Source organism: Nycticebus coucang, chromosome 21 (assembly GCF_027406575.1).
Source record: "Nycticebus coucang isolate mNycCou1 chromosome 21, mNycCou1.pri, whole genome shotgun sequence".
NCBI classification, from domain to species: Eukaryota; Metazoa; Chordata; class Mammalia; order Primates; family Lorisidae; genus Nycticebus; species Nycticebus coucang.
The window spans coordinates 8,040,519-8,061,957 of NC_069800.1; positions in this window are offsets into that span (position 1 = coordinate 8,040,519).

A 21,439-nucleotide genomic window follows, 5' to 3' on the forward strand; every position below is an offset into this window, starting at 1 on the left:
GTCTTCTTTATTAACCTACCAAATGTTTGAAGTAAATTTCTCATTTCCTATTGTAGACAGTAGCAGGTGTGAAAGCTCCTAGCCCTGCTCTCACCTCCTCCACTGAGCCCCTGTGGCTTCAAACTGCCCTGGGTGAGAGCAAGTCTTCTGAGGGTCCCTCTGATTCCAGGAGAAGAGAGTAGTAGAATCAGACTGGCTTCTGACGACCCACTTTGGTTTCTAGTCAGTACGTTTAAGATGAACAGCTGTGATGTAGCAGGAGCTGTTGGTTTGAGAAATTATTTGAAGGACTTTCTGCTTCTCTACACTTTGGAGGTGGCTGCCCACCCCCGGGATAAAATACCCAGCCCATGTCAACACAGGCCTGGTTATTCCTCCCTTCTGCCTGCCATTTGTTCGACAGACATTCTCGAATGTAAAACTAGTTTTAATGTCAAGTTCTCTGTGTGTTCTAATTTTCCAGTATTTTTATGAAATATGTTGAAGTTTAGTTATAAAGGGACTTTGTTATCTTAGAGAATCAGTAGTGCACTTTATACAATATTTACTAGGCTTGCAAATTATCTGTTACATTAATGTGATTATTTTCAACATCAGGTTTATGTTTCTCATTTTTTTAAAATGCCTTCTAGAACATCTCGTTTACTGGGTTCTCATATTGTTTCCAAGGCCTTAAAGAAACAGCCCCCCAGTACATTCCAATAAAATTTCTTCATGATTAAAATAAACTTCCGTGGCATTCATGAATTCAGATGAGGCCTGACACACACGCACTGTCACATGACTGAGAGGAGCCAATGCCACTGGGCACTTCTGGCACAGTTAGGACTGTCCCTTCTTGACTTTTTATTCCGGGCGCCAACTGCAGTTCACGGCTGAACACTAAGAACATGTAGACCTCCCAGTGGCATGCTGAGCTCGGGAGAGCTGAAAAGTTTTATGCCTCATAATGTCTCCCATATTCATCTTAAAAATAACTCTCATATCAAGCCCAATCTGAACAAGAGCGAGACCCCATCTCTCCTAAAAATAAACAAATTAACAGGACATAATGGCAGGCACTGTAGTCCCAACTACTTGGGAGCCTGAGGCAGGAGGATCGCTTGTGCCCAGGAGTTGGAAGTTGCTGTGAGTTGTGACAATGCCACGGCACTGTACCCAGGGGAGATTCTGTTAAAAAAAAAAAAAAATCTTTCCTGTGTTGTCATGTAATGTTTATAAATGTCAGGATTATAGAGTATATTGGAAAACAGCTGATGATGTGAAACTTATGAAGAAGAACATGGTGTAGGTTAGATTTTCTTGGTTCTAACACCCAGGCTTGCATTTGATCCTTTGCCCGTATCTGGCCTGTCCTCTTACCCAACTACAACCACCATGACGCCCACACTATTCTGTGGTGTCCTCGACTTAAGTGACCTGTCAAATAAAGGGGATGAACAAATTTCCATTAACTGCAGTTTCTTCAGAATTGTGTTTATGGTAGAGTGAAACAGTCACAGCAGGTGAAATGGCAAACCTGGCGGGAGATACACGGAGTTTGTCAAATTGCTCGGGAAGTCTCTTGATTCCTTTAGCTCCAGTTTTCCCCATCCATAAAACCGTAATGTTGCTCTGAAGCCAGAGCTTCCTTCTAGCTTGACAGTTCCATGATGCTAGAAGGCAGCTCGCATTTCCTAATTACAAGTGGTCGAGAGAGGTACCTTAAGCTAAAATGTCTTTAGTTAGTGCCTCCCAGGCTTGGATGTTGATCTGGTCGAATGTCTCAGCATCAGTCTCATTGTCCATATGCTGCCCTGTAATGGACGTCAGCAGACCTTCTGGGAGAGGGTGAGTAAAGCTTTCTTTTAGCCTTCCCTTCTGAGAGACTTCTGTGTCTCTGCGGCTGTCTTCACTTGCCTTGTGGGGTCTGGTATCTGCCTGTCCTCCCCTCTCTCCTCCCACTTTGCTCTCTGTCTCTGGCCCCTGCAGACTCTCTGGCTGTACTCTCCTCTGCCCGTCTGAAGCACAGATTTCAGACCCCTTTGCCCCGGAGCCTGCCCATCCTACTACAGCCACTGAAATTGCACCTGCTGCAGCCTCTGCCTCAACCACTACCACTGTCACTGCTATCACCACTGTCACTGCTGTCACCACTGACGTGGATCTCTTTGGGGGTTAGTCAGTCCCTGTCCGTTTTCCTTTCAGGATTGCTGGAATTACCTGGGATTGAGGCGTTTAAAATGTTCACGTTGTATTAACTGCATGTCAGAGTGTTCACGTACTTTTCTAATGTTGCCCCGTATACATGTATCTTCGCTAAACTCACCAACTCTCATCACTTACGTTTAGCACTTCCATAGCAGAAGTTGCCATGTTTCAGACCATTTCCTGGTTTTTCCAAGTCAGGACTGAAGTTGCACTGGGGATCCCACCCTGCCTGCCCCACTCTCTGTCTACATAGATTTGGCTTTTTGGCCAGGTTAGAACCAGTGCGGAGAATATTTCAGGAATATGTGGACAAGACAATCCTGGTTCAAGTTATTGCTTCTGAATATTTAGGGCAAAAAGTTATCCAAGAGTGGTTCAGATTAGCACCTCTCTGAAGAGTTTAGGGATGTGCCTATTTCTGCAGCTTTAAGCTCGTTCTATCCAAGTAAAAATTTGGATCTTCTCTGGCACTGGAACTTAGAAAACGTCTGAAGTGGCACTTGAGTTGCTGCTTGAAAACAGGGGGAGGTTAGTTTGTGAAACGCTGTCTGAAAATAAGGTTTCCATGAACGTGTAAATTCTAAACCAGTAAAAAGATCCTGGACTCTGCCACGGCGATATACCCAGACCCCAGGAGCCACATGAAGCCAGTTCATTCATCAGAGGGGGCTGTCTCCATGGCAGCAGAGTCCCTGTGTCAGACACGTTCCCTGGGTGGTGCTAGTGTGTGTCTTCCTTACCGCGTAACATCTTTCCTGGGGGATTTTGAGAACATGGTAAAGAAATAGGTGGTAGCAAATGATGGTGGGGCAAGAGAGGTGTGGCAGGCTTGGGTAGCACTAGTGTCTTCCCTGGGGACATGCATGAGCCCGCTATCAGTCACCACTCCGCTGTGTGCTATGCCTGGCTCTGAGGTTGGCCGGCATCTTCCAAGACAAGGAATGCTCAGGAAGACACAGCATCGCCACCACTGTCACATGGGAGCACCATCTCCTGCTGTGGGACACCATCATTCCTATTCCAGGAGAAACGTGCTTTTAGGAAAAGTAAGGGAGAAGGGATTGCAGTCCTTTGAGTGTTTTACTATGAAGAGTCAGCCACTGTAGCAAGTAGTTTTTCAGGTATGCCCCTGGTATCTTTTGAAACCAAAACTTTAAGTTTTAGCTGAAATTTATAACATCAACTTCTTCACCCTTCCTTTCCCCACCCCCATTGTTGGGTTTGGGTGTGGGAGATCCTCCCAGGCTTCTGTTAACAGAAAAACTGCAAGGAAATGGGAAGTGTGGACAGGATGGATGCCAATTCTGTGCTGAAACATTTTTGCATCTTTAATTGTTTGTAACTTTAGTTTTCAATCCACTTATAAGGCGTTTCTGAAAAGTCAGCTCACTCTGTCTCCTTTCCTCACAGCCCTCTAGGAAATATTTCTTTACAGTGTTCTTTGTACCATTGTGCTGTTCACGTCTAGTATTTATCACTGCTTCCAGCGTGTTCATCCAGCAGAGAGTCTGTGTGTTTGGAAATATCTTCATGGTGGCATTCTTTTTACCTTTAAGTGTAAGTTTAAAGGATTAGTACAGCTGCCAGAGAGTTGGCTACCCTCATGATTCATCAATATCCTTTCCAGTCATCCAGCTATAAATGGATAAAAGTGATTGCATCTGAAAATCTCATCACGATTATTTTATTGATCTATGCTTCCGTAAACTGCCTCCCGGCCTCTGACAGCTATGCAGTTTCTGGCATCTGTGCTCAGGAGTCTGTACGTGTCACTGTCTGTTTTGTGTTTTCAAGGATTTTTTTCTAATATCCTTTACGCCCTTTATTGTTTTAGAAGAAATCATTTGAAAATTTGATGTTAAATATAAATCTAAACTAAAATCTCTTGGCCATTTTGTGTGCCATGTCTTATATTTTGCCCGCTCTGTAATAGGCAAACGGTAGAACTTGAGAAGAATAAAGTCGCCAGTTACATTTTATTTACAAAATTTAGAACATGCCTTTTTGAGGTTCTGTGCTATGTGGATACAACTAATGTAGACCTCTGTAGACACGAGCTTAATGGATTTCAGTTTCAGAAAAATGGCCGTTTAATTGCAGGAATATGACATATTAAACCATTACAATTCTATATGTATTTTAGTACTGTATTTAAATTACAAATTTGGAAAGTAGTATAATTCTGTTACTTTTAACAGAAAGATTCAGATTGACACCCACATAATGTTTTAGTCATTTCATGTAATTAGTCCATGTGTAAGTCATTGAACGTTTTTTTTTCCAAATACATTACATTTATTAAATGCTTTTTCTGTAAAGTGAACATTTTTTTTTTTGCAGTTTTTAGCCAGGGCTGGGTTCGAGAATTTTCCTCACCAGTCTGACCTACCACCTCTGGTATATGGGACCGGCACCCTACTCCTTTGAGCCACAGGAGCCACCCTAAAATGAACTTTTAAGAAATAAAATCTGCCTAGCCGGGTGTTGTGGCGGGCACCTGTGGTCCCAGCTACTCGGGAGGCTGAGGCAAGAGAATCATGTAGGCCCAAGAGCTGGAGGTTGCTGTGACCCGTGTGATGCCATGGCACTCTACCGAGGGTGGTAAAGTGAGACTCTGTCTCTACAAAAAAAAAAAAAAAAAGAAAGAAAGAAAATCTGCCTTCAATAATCATACAGCACAGACTTTAAGGCGGTGTTGTGCTTTAAAAAATTAGCAAAACTTAATAAATGTTCATAAAATAAAATACAAAATCCTTAAATACACCCTATTTTTTATCTAAGCAGACTTCACTCACTGGACGTGGATTTGTAACAACACAAGGTCTTTCCAGTACTGATGCTAATTCCTCTGCACACCTGGGGGCGTGGTCGGGAGCCAGAGAATTTCCCTCACCAGTCTGACCATTTGTGATCAAACTGGTCAATCTTCCTCAAAACCGGTACTTAAATATCAACACTTACAACTAGTGTTCATGTAAGAGCTTTATAATCTGGGACCTTTGAGGAAGGAAAGAAACCAAAATGCTGACTCAGCCAGAACCCAGGGTGTGTGGTTTAAGGGTAGCTTGTGTGGCTGGAGCAAATGGGAAGAATAGCTGAGGCTGGGGAAGTGACAGCTACTACTACAAGTCTGGAGAGAGGTGGTGGTGGGAAGAAAGGAAAGATGAGTCTGTGCTAGTCAGGTGAGAGTACGGGCTGGGCCTGGCTGAGTACGTGGAGTGGCGGGAGAAGTAGTGCTGGCTGAAAATGTGGCAGAATATAGAAATGAACAGCAAATGAGTAACCAGGAAAAGAGAACTGGGTTGGAAAGAGCTTTAGCTTTCAATACTGAAAAGATAATGATGCCACCAATGATAGAAAAAAAGGTATAAAAAGTAGTTTTGTTTAACATCTAAATTTTATTATCTCATCTGGGCATGGTGGCTCACACCTATAAACTTACCGCTTTGGGAGCCCAAGGAGGGAGGATTGCTTAAGGCCAGGAGCTCAAGACCAGCCTGGAAAACTTAGTGAGACCCCATCTCTACAAAAAATAAGAAAAATTAGACAGATGTGGTGGCAGCACCTGTAGTCCCAGTACTCAGGAGGCTGAGGAAGGAAGGAGGATCCCTTGAGCCCCTTGAACGCTATTGAACTCTAGTTCTAGGGACAGAGCAAGACACTCCGGGGCTGACCCAGCTCAGGGAGCCACTTCTTGCCCAGGTCTCTGTCCCCACTGCAGGAGGACAGTGACTGGGCCTAGTGCCATCTGGGGGCTCATTCTCATCTTCTCCTGGGCTGGGAAGATTCAAACAGCTGGGGGTAGGAGCAGTATGGGCTCCTATGTTTAAGAAAAGTTTTGCCAGGGGTAGATGACTTAAATTTATAATTTTTAGTTTTAAATAACAAGAGAAGCATTGAAAGGCGATGTCTTGTTGATGGGGGGGCATCTCATGTGGCCTTAATGTGGGTTTCACCCACTCCCACACAGTGGTAACCTTCTGAGGTCAGTCCTAGGGCTAATATCACTGATGCTTATTTCATATTAAAAGGGGGGAATAGTGTAGTATAGTGTGACACGGCTCATAGCAGGGTGGGAGGCCGGGCAGGGCTCAGTCCACAGGCGTATAGTGTGACACAGCTCATAGCAGTGTGGGAGGCCGGGCAGGGCTCAGTCCACAGGCGTATAGTGTGACACAGCTCATAGCAGTGTGGGAGGCTGGGCAGGGCTCAGTCCACAGGCGTATAGTGTGACACAGCTCATAGCAGTGTGGGAGGCTGGGCAGGGCTCAGTCCACAGGCGTATAGTGTGACACGGCTCATAGCAGTGTGGGAGGCTGGGCAGGGCTCAGTCCACAGGCATATAGTGTGACACGGCTCATAGCAGTGTGGGAGGCCGGGCAGAGCTCAGTCCACAAGGCTCAGTCAGACATCTTTGGGCCAAATCCTAACTCTGCTATTTGCTGACCTTGATCAAGTTACTCAGACTTTTATAAAAAATTAATTTATGTTTTTAGTTGCCAAAAATTTTGTCTATTTATAATATTCAGCCTAATGTTTTATTGTGATTGGCTCAGTTGAGCTAAGTAACATGCATGTTACCTCACTTGTCATTGTTTAAGGTGAGAACACTTAAAATCTTGTAAGCACTGAGTCTCTCATCTACAGAATGGAGATCACCTATCTCACAAGATAGCTGCAGAAATTAAATTTAATAACACCCCCAAATATGACTGCTATTTCTGCTCTCTCCTATTATTGGCCTCGGTTCCAGTTTCTGTAGGATGAAAAGGACGAAAGCAGCCCTGACTCCGGCAGGATGCGTGCAGCCCTCCCAGCCTGCCTCACACCTGCTCACACCTTGTTCTTCTGTCCCCTCCCCATCCAGCTTTCATCATGCTCTCTCAGTCCTCATTATAGAATCCTTGCTGGGGATGTATTTTTCTTTCTTCCTTTCTTTTTATTCTTTCTTTTTTTTTTTCTTTTCTTTCTTTCTTTTCTTTTTTTTTTTTTTTTTTGAGACAGAGCCTCACTTTGTGCCCTGGATAGAGTACTGTGGGTGTCACAGCTCACAGCAACCTCAAACTCTTGGGCTCAAATGATCCTCCTGCCTCAGCCTCCCTAGCAGCTTGGACTACAAGCACCTGCCACAATGCTGGGCTAGTTTTTCTATTTTTAGTAGAGATGGGGGTCTCACTCTTGCGCAGGCTGGTCTCAAACTCCTGAGTTCAAGTGATCCAGCTGCCTCAGCCTCCCAGAGTGCTGGCATTACAGGCGTGAGCCATGGCGCCTGGCCCTTGATGTATTTTCCATTCTTGAGTATTACTCATTTGTCCTCTCCCCTGACCTCTGCTCAGAACACATATACCCCCAGTGCAGCTGAGAAAAGCAATCAGATCAAATTAATCTGTAAGATATAAATAAGAGATGCTTATTTTCCCTTCTAGTGATATTTGTGTTTTTGTAAAGGATCTTTTAACACAAATAAGTCTCTGATTTAATGTCTGTTATTCCACGTAACAGCAGACCTCAGGGCATCACTAACGAGTGCTTTGTGCTCATATCAGTGTGGGATGTGTTGGGTAAACTGAGAAACAAATGTCTTGACTGCAGGACTTTCTAGAGCCTGATATAGGAAGCAGATTTCCAGGGTAGAGGCTATGACAAATTTCTCAAGTATATTTGACAAATTTTTTATGATGACTGGCGGAACATGTTGTGGAGAACACAGTTGGGTATTGTGGAAGACAGTGTGTTGGGATGGAGAGGCAGGCAGGTAAATGCCACCTGCTAGGTGGGGGTGGGCTCCCACCTCCCAGAGGTTTCTCCTCCAAGCCTGTCATACTTATGATGTCTGGAATCCTCTTGTACTTTTGAGACTGAAGAGCCTCTATGTAAGCTCAAGGACTTTTCATTATAATTGACATGGTTTGTTGGTTGAAACACATTAGAAACCATTTGTACACAACAGCCAGTATCCCGTGTAAACTGGGCATTTATAAACTGTGGCTCCTGTTAGCAGTTTTCTACTACCCTGTTTCCCCAAAAATAAGACAGTGTCTTATATTAAGGTGTGCTCCTAAAGATGCGTTAGGTCTTATTTTCAGGGGATGTCGTATCTTTCCTGTGAGTAGATCTTATTTTCAGAGGATGTCTTATTTTCAGGGAAACAGGGTATAACTAATGATACACTTATAGTTAAATAGATAACACTATATTTTTAATCTGTTAAGAATAAATCATTTTCTAAATAGAAAAATATAATTTTAAATAGCATTATGGCATCATACCCTCATTTTATCTCTTTATTTCTCTAAAACAAGTTCTTGGTTATGTCTAAAAATGCTTTTCAGGGATAGTGAAGACTTAATATTTATGAATACTTAATAAAACTTTCAGGTTAAAGTTTTATGTAAGTTTGCCTGTCCTAGACTATAAAAAATTTAAAAACTAGTACTGTTTGTTTACATAGCCATCATATATTTAATTTTATTGACATTAAGGACACCGTCATGTTTGCTAGAAGCCACTAGTCAGTGGCATTATAATAACATAGCAAATAAGTATTACCTGGACATGAAAGTTTAATGTCTTAAATTACATAACAGTTATGTTTGTTTTGATTTTAACATCCATTAATTTCTAATGATGCATAAAACATGCTTCTCAGAGACCTTATACAATGAGAATCTTGTTACTGGTGGGTCCTCCCAGGCCATGGAGGACCAGCATGTATCACTTGCATGTTTTTTTTTGTTGTTGTTGTTGTTGTTGTTGTTTGTTTTTTTATTAAATTATAGCTGTGTACATTAATGCTATCATGGGGTTTGCATGTTAACTGACACAAAGAAACACCAAGAACCATCATTTTGTGACCACCATTATTGCATGGGCCATGAAAATGCATTTTAAAAAATTCATGTTGTATAAGGGAGCCTTCTTCACAGTTTAACCTGGTTCTTTTACTTATTTTCTTCTCTTTTTATTCCTTTAATTTCTATTGTTTTAAAAACGGCACCCAAGATGCCTTTGCAGCTTCTCCTGGGGAGGGCCCCACAGCACCCGAGGGGGCAGCGGCTGCAGCGGCCCTGGATGCTTGTTCAGGAAATGGTGGGTGTGATGTCTGAGCCAGTCTGTTCACTCTGTCCTGTTGTGCCTGTAGTTACATGTGGTGTGTGTTCTCCTAATTGTATGTTGTCCTGAGTGTTAAGTATCACCCATCACGGCTAAATAACGCCAACATTTGAAACATTAAGACAGTGAAGCCATACTCATCAAAGTTGACAATTTCTTAAGATTGGCAATTTTTGTCAGCTATGCTCTCTTAATGTTCTGTTTTTCTCTAATGCTGTTATTACACTCCTTTACAACACTGAGTTAAACATATTGGCATGTCCTAATGAGTTTCCAAAGCTACTAAATTGGTTAGGTGAAGGAAGCATTTGTTAGATGGAGATCTCTGGTCCCAGGCTCAGGCTCATGGCACAGGCTCTGCAGCACGTCCCTCTCCCAACTTAGGGTCCTTCTGAGTTTCCTTTAGAGAAAGCATCCCTACCCCTGCCCTGCTGGTAGGGTAGCAGTCAACCCCCGCAGCCCGGCTTGGTGTCAGCGCCCTGCAGGTGCCCCTTCCCACCCCGTGACCTCTCTCTCTCCTCACTGAGGCTGTGTCCCCTCCCTTCCCCAAGACCCCTTTGCCTCGTCCGAGGGGAGCGCGGAGGCCGTACCTGAGCTGGACCTCTTTGCCATGAAGCCGCCAGAGACCAGCGCTCCTGTAGTGACCCCCACAGCTAGCACAGCCCCTCCGGTTCCCGCCACCGCTCCTTCTCCTGCTCCCGCCACTGCGGCCACCACCGCTGCCACCGCCGCCGCCGACACCACCCCTCCGCCACCACCCCTCCGCCTGCTCTAGATATCTTCGGTGGTAATTTCTTGTCCTTGTCGTCCCTGTGGCTCTCTTCCCTCCTGCTGGGGTGAGCTGTGCTGCACACAGCTGCCACTGCGAGGAAACGAGTCCCTGTGGGTCCCTTAGGAACCACCTGCTGCTTAATCCGGGGAAAGGCAGCTCGGAAGGGGAAGGGTCCGCTGGGCGGTTGGTCAGGCTGAGTGAGGCCCGTGTGTTCTCGTCCCAGATCTGTTTGAGTCCGGGCCGGAGGTGGCTGCTGCGCCCAAGCCCGAGGCCGTTCCGGGCATCAACCTGTTCAGGACAGGTATGTTGCGGGCGCTTCCCCACCGCCTTTCCTGCGCTCGCTGCGGACGGCGCGTTTGCTAGAGCTCTGCTCCTCACTCTGCTTGGTTCTGCTTTGTTTCCCTTTCTGAAGATGCTTTCTCGTCGTCAGCACTGCCACCGCCGCCGCCGCCAGGCACCTCTCCCGGGCCCGAGCGCGCGCTCACCGCGGACCTGCTATCCGGTGAGTGCCGGGGTCCCCGGAGGTGTCCGCGGGGCGAGTGCCCTGCCCGGGTCCCCGGAGATGTGTGTGGAGTGAGTGCCCTGCCGGGGTCCCGGGGATGTGTGTGGAGTGAGTGCCCTGCCGGGGTCTCCAGGGGTGTCCGCCGGGCGAGTGCCCTGCCAGGGTCCCCGGGGGTGTCCGCGGGGCAAATGTTCTGCCGGGGGTCCCAGGACGTGTCCGCGGGGCGAGTGCCGGTGTCCCCAGAAGTGTCTGTGGAGTGCATGTGCAGAGCAGATGCATTAACACATGGGTTTGCCTGAGGTCTTTTAAATTCAAAATTTACTTTGAAAAAAAATCTTACTCTTTGGCCTGTCAACAGCTGGGTTTGTATTCCCAGTCTAAGGCTGGTGAAAAGAGAAAACTTTTTTTGACCCTAAAACCTGACCTCAAGGAGTCAAATTTTATTTTGTTAGGGAAACTGCATATCTAAAATCCCTTTGCTTTCCCCTAACTGTAAAGAGGGTCTGCAGTTCTCCTATCCAGAGTTACTGAACTCTAAGGGGCCTCTGGGCAGGGCTGTGGTTCTCTCCCTGGTGACACTTATGTTCTGTCGCACAGTGGACGCCTTTGCAGCCCCGGCTGTTGCACCTGCAGCCTCTCCCGCGCAGGCCAACTCTTCGGGGGTGATAGACGGTTTGGGGGTGCGTATCTCTCTGTACGCTTAAGGAGTCTTTTTTTCCCCCTTCAGAATAGTTTTTAGATCTTCTATTTCATTCTACTTCATCAGTTTTTTCTCTGAACCATGTGAAGTTATTTTAAGTTTTTAAGATCTTTTTCACTTCTTTGCCATCATCTCCACCCTCATCAGTTCATCCTAATTTTCAGTGCATGGCTTAACTAAACCAGATCATTTTTCATTTGAAGTCTTCATGTTTCCAACTTTTGTTCATCCCAGTGTAGAATCCCTGATTGTAATTTCCTTGCCCCGCTCTTCCTTGGTGATCTGGATCTGTGCTAAGTCAATATTTTTGGGTTCTCAAAAGCAATTCAAACATGAGCGAGGTAACTTAGAACTGAAAACAAATAAGCCAGTTAAAACTGACAGCGTAAAATGGTGTCTGCTTGTTCTATGGGGTTCAATGTTTTAAAATCCTTCCCGAGAATTAGAAGGATTGGAAAGTGTGTTGAGATTTGGCCTCCTTTGTGCCCTATCTGAAGACAGACAAATGTACTGAAGCAGCTCTCGGCAGTCCACCTGGGCGGTACAGCCAAAGCTTTATTTTGCAGTAGTTTTCTAGGAACATGTCTGAAGGGACTTCTCCATGAATACCATAGAAAGCCCCTAAGTGGGCAAAAAAGACCCCACCTTTGGAAAGGTCAGCCAACTCAGTACCCAGTGTACACTGAAGCCCCATGGTGGACACCATGACGGGTACAAGAATGCCACAGTCTGTGACCATGGGTGGCTCAAAACTTGTGTCACACACTGAACCAGGGTATATGGGTACAAGTAATGGTGCTGCTGCTTGAACAAATTTATGAAGATTTGTTAAGGTTTGATAGCATTTTAAATGGAATTCTATTTTATTACTTCTTAGCAAAAATTTTTAAAACTTTGATCCTATTTTGATGGTTGATGATATGTAGTCCAAAACGTTTATTTTCAGAAAGGGAATTCTCTTAATCTTGTAAAGAAGTGTTCATTCTTAAGTGTTTTAGAATGCTTTTTTGAGAGAATAAACTGGTCAGAGCATTATTTAGTTCACTCAATCGTGTCGTAAACCCAGAGCAGAGGAGCTGACCCCACACTGCGGTGTCTGCGTGTTTGTCTGTGTTCACCATATTTACGTTACTTACTGTTTACACTCTCTTACTTTTCTGCTGCACGATGGATGGCGGATAGATGAGTTTGGGAGTGGTGCTCCTGAGCCCCAACCTACACCTCAGGCTGCTTCTAGCTCGTCAGCATCGGCAGACCTCCTAGCTGGTAATAAATTACACAAGTTAAATGGTGTTTTGTGGAAGTTAAGTTTGGATATGTAATCTTTTCTAAGTGACAGATATTACAGAAGTTGCAGAGTGCGTGTTTTATGTTCCTATCAAGAGGTGAAATTGAAAAATAAGATGGCGAATAAGAGAAGTTTGATTATTTCCCAGGATTTTACAAAATGAAATTGTCTTAAAAATCCCTCCAGTAAACAAGCCACCCTGTGACTTCTCAGAAGCTGGTAACCTGCCTTCTGTCAGTCAGCATGTTTCTTTTTGTCTGTTAAAAAGGAAACGTGCTTATGTAGCAATTTGTACCTTATAATGTCTATTCCCATCTTGTTGGGCTTTTTTAAAGAATTTGTGGAGAGTTTTTTAAAGAAATGTACAGTAATGTTTGACCATTGGTTCTGTAATACATGAATCACTCCAGGAGAAACTGTTACAGAAACTGTTAGTGATTCTGGTACATGCAACACTTTTTTAAACACAATAACATTTTTTTCTACATGAGTTTTCTGAAAACTCAGGGGTGATCCCAGGTCAGGAAGGCCGTCATGTGGAGCAGATTGGTACAGTTCACCTGGGATTATTGTTTATTGCCAGGATAGTATAGACAGAATGAAAGGAAACAGTTCAAGGGCTCTAAGATGGTAAAAGCCACGTGCTGGTCTTCCTCAGGGGCAGCGCGTGCTCAATGGTAGCCTGACCTGGAAACCACTATTGCTGTCAGCAAGGCATTCGCCGGGTGCGAGGCCTCAGTTTAGGTACAAATAGAGGAACTCAAGAGGCTCCCTGGGCCGCCTTGCTGTGATACTCCTTAGAGGGATGGTAACAGGAAGCACACAGCAGCATTGCACAGGCCTCGGACATGCCAGTGTCACTCTGTAGCCATCACGGGGGAGGCATTCCCCTGCCCCCCACACTTGACCAGGGACTGGTCCAGGGCAGATGGCACTGGGGCAGAAAGGCAGATCAGAGCCGGTGTGAGGGAAGAGAGATTGTTCCATCCAAACCAAGTCAGAGGTTAGTGACAGAGACAAGGGATTGGGCCCTGGGGAACAAAACAGGATCTAAAACCCGGGGTGAGAGGTGCCTCGGCCTCAACTGCACCACAGGGTGTGTGGACGGGTCCAGCAGGGACAGGTTAGGTCGTCTCCAGAAATCAGCGGAGCTTACCCATTATGTTGCCCACTCTGAAATCTTAGTGACATGGGGTAAAAAAGAGGAGAAAATCCGTGACAGTAACAGTGTCAGTCACGTGGGTCTTCCTATGCTCTTTCCATTTCTCCTGCCTCACTGACCCCTATAGCATTTACTTTCTTATGTCTCTGGTATTTTTCTATTCAAATGGATTAATATTTAATGTAATTGAGTATGGACAGCTTTGAATATCTAGTTTGCTTTCAGAACAATTCTTGTAACTCAATTTATAGTAGGATTTACTTGGCATGGAGCAAACTAATGTTCCTTTCACTTTATGCACAAAATTTTAAATTACTTTTAATTTCTGGAGGTCTTAATTTGGGGGGCAGCTTTTCATACTTTCCTCTGCTTTGCTTATAGAAAAATATTTCCTGTTACTTGTTCAATCAGAAAGTCCTGTTGTCACTAAAGAGCATCATGAAATGTGAAGATAATTTTATCCCTGGGACCACGGGCAACTTTCCCAGCAAAAAGAAAAAGAAAAAAGAAAAAAAACCTTTAAGATCCTGCCAATATACACAGCCACATTTACATATGTAATTTAACTGGCACTTGGCGGTTTCTGAGTTTCACATCACTCATGCATTTATGTTTCATGTCTATCATGCAGGACAAATATTTGGGGCTCTGGGGTTTGCAGTGAATACTTGTGTGAGAGTTTATGTAGGGAAGGAACAGCTAAGTCACCAGTCTACTGAAACAAAGAGGAACTTTAACAAAATTTTATTAAGAAAAAAAAAATGAGCCTTGGCTCAGTGCCAGTAGCTCAGTGAGTAGGGCAACGGCCAAAAATGGCCACAAACACCAAAGCTGGTGGGTTCAAGCCCAGCCCAGGCCTGCTAACCGACAATGACAATTGCAACCAAAAGATAGCCGGGCATTGTAGCAGGCGCCTGTAGTCCCAACTATTCGGGAGGCTGAGGCAAGAGAATCACTTGGGCCCAAGAGTTTGAGGTTGCTGTGAGCTGTGACACCATGGCTCTCTACCGAGGGTGACAAAGTGAGACTCTGTCTCAAAAAAAAACCTTGTCACAGATAATAAGCCTACAAATTGATGAGGTTCAAAGTAGGAATTTGAACCCCCAAAAAAGAGGGGGAAGAGAAATAGTTATATTTTATGAAGAATTATCTATAATCTTATAAAATCAACTATTGCTAATATAACTATTTTGTGAAAGAATAAAAACAAAAAATAATACACAGTCACTGTCAAGGGAGGTTTAGATTTGTCCAAAACAAATTAGGTTTAGATTGTTCGTTAGACTGAGGACTTTTACCCATGCTAAGATTTAAAAAAAAAAAAAAAATTCTGAGGGAATACCTTTACGTGTAAGTCATAAGGATAAGGCAATACATAGATGGTATAATTAAATGTTAAAGTGGTTGGTAGCGATTTTAAACTAAAAATTAAGAACCATATTAAAATTGAGGAGAAGAAGCCTTATCAAAAATTGGTATGTATTTTAAAACCAGAAAACCAAGGCTGAGTGGACAGTCTCTTAAGAATAGATATATCTGGGCAGTGCCTGTGGCTCAGTGGGTAGGGCACTGCCCCCATATACTGAGGGTGGCAGGTTCAAACTCAGCCCTGGCCAGCTAAAACAGCAGTGGCAACTGCAACAACAACAACAGCAACAAACAAACAAAAAAATAGCCGGGCGTTGTGGTGGGCACCTGTAGTCCCAGCTACTCGGGAGACTGAGGCAAGAGAATCGCTTAAGCCCAAGAGTTGGAGGTTGCTGTGAGCTGTGATGCCACAGCACTCTACCCAGGACAACAGAGTGAGACTCTGTCTCAAAAAAAGAAAAGATATATCTGTCATAAAAACTGTGTGTTCTTTATTCAAATTTAGTTCCAGAATTGTCAGATGATAGCAGTTGTAGAACTTAACTGTACTTGAAATATCATCGTAGTTTCCTTCCACCACTTCAGTAAAATATTCAAGTTGTTTGGTGCACCCAGTGTAGTCAAAGGAGAAGATCCTGGAGAAGGGATTGTGTGGCCAGTGAAGACAGACTGGAGAATAGTTCTCAAAATAATGAAAGGAAGGGAGGAAGAAGAGAAAAAGGGAAAAGAGGACATATAACAACAGTATAGATGTGATCTGTGTCTCAGACGGAGTCTGGTTGGAAACTTGGAAGTTAAGTTTATAACTAATAAAAAGAAATATTATTTCACACAGTAAAGAGTAAAGCCGTCCAATTCTGCTCAACATATGCCAAATGAAAGTGCAGGTGTTTGAAAGATACAGATTCCAGGGTGACAAAGGTAAACATTGATTATAAGGGAAGGAGGGTGTGTGAAGGACATGCCTAACTTCTCAGGTCAACGTCAAGCAGGACAGCCATGCTCTTCCCTAATGGACATAATTCTGAGGGGACGGCACCATAAATCGAGACAGGATAGGAGGGTGCCATGTCCTCCCTTTAATTCCAAAGCTAGGGGGACAGTATCGGCCCTTTGTGGTTCCGCATGTGTTCTCTTGACCACATCACACAGGTGACCTTCTAGCAGGACCACAGAAGTCCTCCAACTAATTTAAAATGCAAACTTGCTGAATGTGGAATTAAAAACTGACAACTTCCACTAAAAGGGAAGGAAGTCTACAGAGGCTCAGTTGATCCCATCGTTCTGTGTGGATGTGTCTTTCTCTGTCAGTAGATTTCCCTCTCCTGACCAGAGGGATAGAACACACTGCGTGGCCTGCAGTGGTGTGTCTGTATCAGTCAAACTCTAAGTGTGAGGCGGTCTCCCTTCAGAAAGATCCTTTCGTGAGACTGATGGGCTGTGATAAAAGGCAGGGAATGTACATGGTTGAGGATGTGAAGATATTGGCTATTCCATTACAGCATGAAATAGGACTGCCGGCCATCTAGAAGTGTTCTGATTATTGCCTTGTTCCCAATTCCACCCCATGGAATACCTTTCTTTATGTAAATGAGAACTACATAGATAGATTAGTGGTTTGGGTCTTCCTAATAACTCTGTTTTCCAGGGCTCTAAAACTTTTCAGTTACTTAACAGGAGGAATTCTCCAAACTCTTCATTAATACCTACAATATTCCTGTTCTTCATTTGGAGGATAACAATTGAATTTTTAAGGATAATCAGTCATTTTGTATCACCTAATAAGTTGTTTGATTATTCTAGGTTTGTGAGTGAAACTACTTCATAAGAACCTAATATATAAATAATAGAACAAAAGTCGTCCTGCCAGAGCTCCGTCAGAGTTACAGGTGTGTAGGGCAGACCCAGGTGCAGGGTCTGGCCTTGTTGCACCCTAGTGGAGAGCCCAGACGTGGACAAATGCTGTGTGGAATCGCAAGACTGACCACCATGGTCTGACATTGACCACCGTGTGACCTTGAGCAAATTATTTAACTTCTCTGACCTCAGGTCAGAGAATGCTAGCATGCATTTTAGCCTGAACCATATGAAATTGCTGCTTTTTAGGGCCAAAATGGTCAAATATCAGCATTTCATGTGATTCATATGGTTATCCTAGGAAAGAAACCTCAGTCCAGTGCCTGACACTTGTGCCCCAGGCCAGTGTTGGCTTCACCTGTCACTTTAAGGTGTAATTTACCTGGAGCAAAGTTCAGCAGCCCTGAGTGGAGGGCCTGGGGGACCACAGGGTCCCTCTTGGGGCTGAGACCTGGCTCCGTGTGTCAACTTCTCTCTGTCACTTCTGGCCAGGGAGTGGCAGGACTGCCCCAGATGCTCCTCAGGCCCTTTCCAGCAGCAGTCATCTGGGATTCTAAAGTAAACTGCCCTTTTCTTGGCCAACTTTTAAGAAACTGAGAGTCCAGTATAGTTTTCTGGCAAAGAGGCCACCTATGGCAAAGAGACCCACACCATGGAACTACTGTTTAAATTAACCACCATCATATTTCAACTTGAGGTGTAAGATACTCTTTCCAAAAAAATCCGCATTAACCCAGACATCAATCTATCTAAAGTCAAAATGGTCACATCCACAAAAATAAGCCCCTCTAGTACAGTTTGTTTGCTAGTGATACTGGTTCTTACGAATCTGGAGAATGAATTTTCTTCAGTAAAGAAGGTCACGCGATATTTATGTAAAGTATCATTCAAATACTGAACTCACTTAAAGTGACCATTGTGAACTGTGAAGATCGTCTTCTGATCAATAGTAATTTTTCTAAATTGCTGTTTTTCCACATGTGTATAAGGAAAGTCTAAACATGTCATTTTTAATTTCCAGGAACAGCCAGGACTTGAACAATTATCCACCTGCTTTATAAAATAGTAACTTGGGAATTTTAGTAGAAGTTATTTTCAAAATTATAAATTGGATTTATGGAATATAAATCTGAGGATGTTTTTGAATCATTCTTTGTTTTTGCGAGAGTTTTGTGAGGAATAGATGACATGTCTAAACGTGAAAGGAATATATGCCCAAACTCTGTGTGAGAATGACTTCTGATGGAAGCAGGTCCCTTTCAGTAATAACAGACCACCGTCCAGGGTCTCAGCAAGCCGCTTCCCTCCCGGGCCGGCAGCAGTAGTGCAGACCAGCCTCCACGTCTGTTTCTCAGTGTTGATTGAGAGAAATTATTTGCTTGCAGCCTTCAAAAGATAAACATTTAACTTGAGGTTTGATGACTTCTCAGTAGTCTTTGATGTCGCCTCACCTTTTATGTTTAGGAGTAGTGTCCTTCATTCAGTAAAAGTTAACTCAGGTTCATAGGCACCACGCTGGATATCTGTGAAAAACAAGTGAGAAAGGAAGATACAGTTCCTGACCCCAGAAAGCCGTCCCCTGGGCTGAAGCTGTGGGGACAGGATACAGAGTGTGATGGACGTGGGACAGGGCTGTGACCAGGTGCTAAGGACTCCTGGTGTGGACGTGGTGTGGGTGGGGGCTGAGGCTGGCCCCAGTGAGCAGCAGCAGAGGGCAAGGAGGTCTCCCAACCCCACCCTGAGCAGGTGTCTGATACCAAGAGAGGCAGGTGGGGGGTGGTGTCCACAGGCCAGTTTGCAGTGGTGGGAAGGAGTAACACCTGGTCCCCAGGCACCAGGACACACATTCCAGGAATCTGCAAGTTCAGGAGCTGCTCTCCTCAGAAATATTGCTGTGGCTGCACCACAGAGACTCGATTAGAGGAGTCCAAGCTCCAACCAGGATGTCCCCCTTCCAGTGAGTGTCGTGGTTCCCCGAGACCGGTGCTGCGGGGACCCGCGCGGGCGGTGACAGTGAGGCTAGAGCATGTGTGGAAGGCAGTAAGGAGGACCCAACGCACACTTTCCTGATTGGCATTCTCTTACAATAACAAACCAACTCCACATTGTGGAACTAAAGTGTTCACAACTCAACATTTACTCCTACCTGGTATTATGCTTTGAAGAAACATAAATTCAAAGTAATGAAGATGATTATCTGAATGTTAACCCTAGTGATTCTTCATTTGCTTTAATGTACTTCATGGAATAACAGGGTTGGTTCCTTAAGGAGGGTATATTTTATGTGCTATCTTACTAATTAAATTAAATCTCTCACTAATACATGATACATATCAAGATACTGTATTTTTAAAACTTCAAAAACAAATGTTCCAGACTTCAATGACTGCTAATCTGCCTTCATTCAGTTCCTTTCCATATTCCATAACTTCTTCTAACTTTGTTTGTATGGTATTTACCCACCCTTGGTTTTTTCTGCTTATATTTTTCTGGAAATTTTCCTTTCAGGATTTGGGGGTTCTTTCATGGCCCCTGCTCTGTTCCCAGTGACTCCAGCTCAGAATAACCTGCTACAGCCCAATTTTGAGGCAGCTTTTGGAACAACACCTTCAACTTTCAGCAGCAGCTCCTTTGACCTGTCAGGTGAGGCAGCGACCACCAAACGCACTCTTTATTTATCTTGACGACATTAATATACCACCAAAGGTTAGCATGTTGCCAGGAAACCTACAACACGCCATTACTGAGGATGACCCGAGTTTTAAAACCTTGATACCTCCTCATTCTGGACCTGAATAAAAATTCCCAGTACACCCTGGTAGCTTTAAGAATAACCTGCAATTCTTTCTGATTTTTATTTTTAGCAGAAATCTAACTTAACACGCACACCATCTATTTGCATGAGCTTGCACAGTTTAGAGATGTTAAGCAAAATCAAGTACTTGGTACTGAATCTTGTATAGTGTCTGCATACGTGACCACCCCCGATGCTGTTGCTTACACCCTTCAAAGCCTGTATGGCCTCCATTTTATGAAATTGAGACACAGTATTCTTTGCCTGCCTTTAACCTCTCATCACTGCTGTCATTTTGTTTGTATTCTCTTCCATTCTGTTCTTCCCATGCTGGGTCCTCAATACAATTTTCAATTGGTGAGTTTTTGACAATTAAATGTGTTTCAGGAACACTCTGAATATGTCCCATGCCTGACAATTTGGTTGCTTCCCTTGCCAGTGCCTGGTCGAATGCTGTCCTTTTTCACTTCAGTATTATTGTACAGTAGTATTAATGCAGATATGTGTAGTTTCTTGATAAAATTTAACAACCACAAAGGTTTTGACATATAAAAGATATTAGAAATATCTTATGGAAATACTATGAGTCTTTGTTTTGAAAGATCTGCACTGCAGAACTGAACAAATGGTGACTTATATGATGATTGGGAAGCTCGATGATGGCATTTGAGTCCTAATACTTAAAACAGCATTTAACTTAGATACACTCTGAAAGTTAGAACCAGAAGTGATCTCTGGCATGAGAAAAAACAATATCAAAATTGTTACTTCTAAGATATGATCGACTGGTCAGGCACAGTAGCTCATGCCTGTATCCCCTGTACTTTGGGAGGCTGAGACAAAGGAGGAACACTTTAAGGGAGGAGTTTGAGACCAGCCTGGAGTAAGACTGCCACTTCTAAAAAGAAAAAGAGGCTTGGCACCCATTGCACTGTGGTTATGGCACCAGCCACATGCACCCAGGCTGGCGGGTTCAAACCCCGTAGGGGCCAGCTAAACAACAATGCAACTGCCACAAAAAGAATGCTGGGCAGGAGGCGGAGCAAGATGGCAGCCGAGTAACAGCTTCCTTGCATCTGGGCACCGTGAGTCTGGGGAGATAGGACACCAGGCATCTCTGGCTGGTGGGAACTGCCTATCATCACTCCTATGAAGATACAGGGAGTCAGCGAGAGACTTCTGGACCCCAAGAGGAGGACTAAAACAGTGGAAAACCGGCAAGTGGTCGCGTGTGTTCAATCCGTCTAAACACGCCCACAACTGTAAGTTCAGTAGCAGCGAGACTGCAAACCAGAAAGGCCTTACCTGTGAACTGTTTTGATGTCCTTGGACTTGGCACTGAGTTGAACTGCCTTGGGGAAGGCCTGAGCGGGAGTGCGGAGAACTTTGGCCGTTCTCTAGGGCCCCAGTCTGAGCCGCTGAGCCAGACGGAGCTAATAGTGTTTGGCGGTGGGTCACACGGATCCATTGTCAGTGATCTGCCCCGGCAAGCTCCGCCCTCAGGGTCGCAGAGCTAGAAACGGGTGGGAGCTGGTAACCCAGCAACCAAGTAGCCTAAGGGTGGGGTTTGAGCCGCCTTGCAGCCCTAACCCTCAGGGGCAGAGTGAGACCGGTTTTGGCACACTGAGTAAGTGGATAGCCACTTCAGCAGCGATTCCAGCGAGAAAGTTGGGAAAGCTTCTGCTCAGCAAGT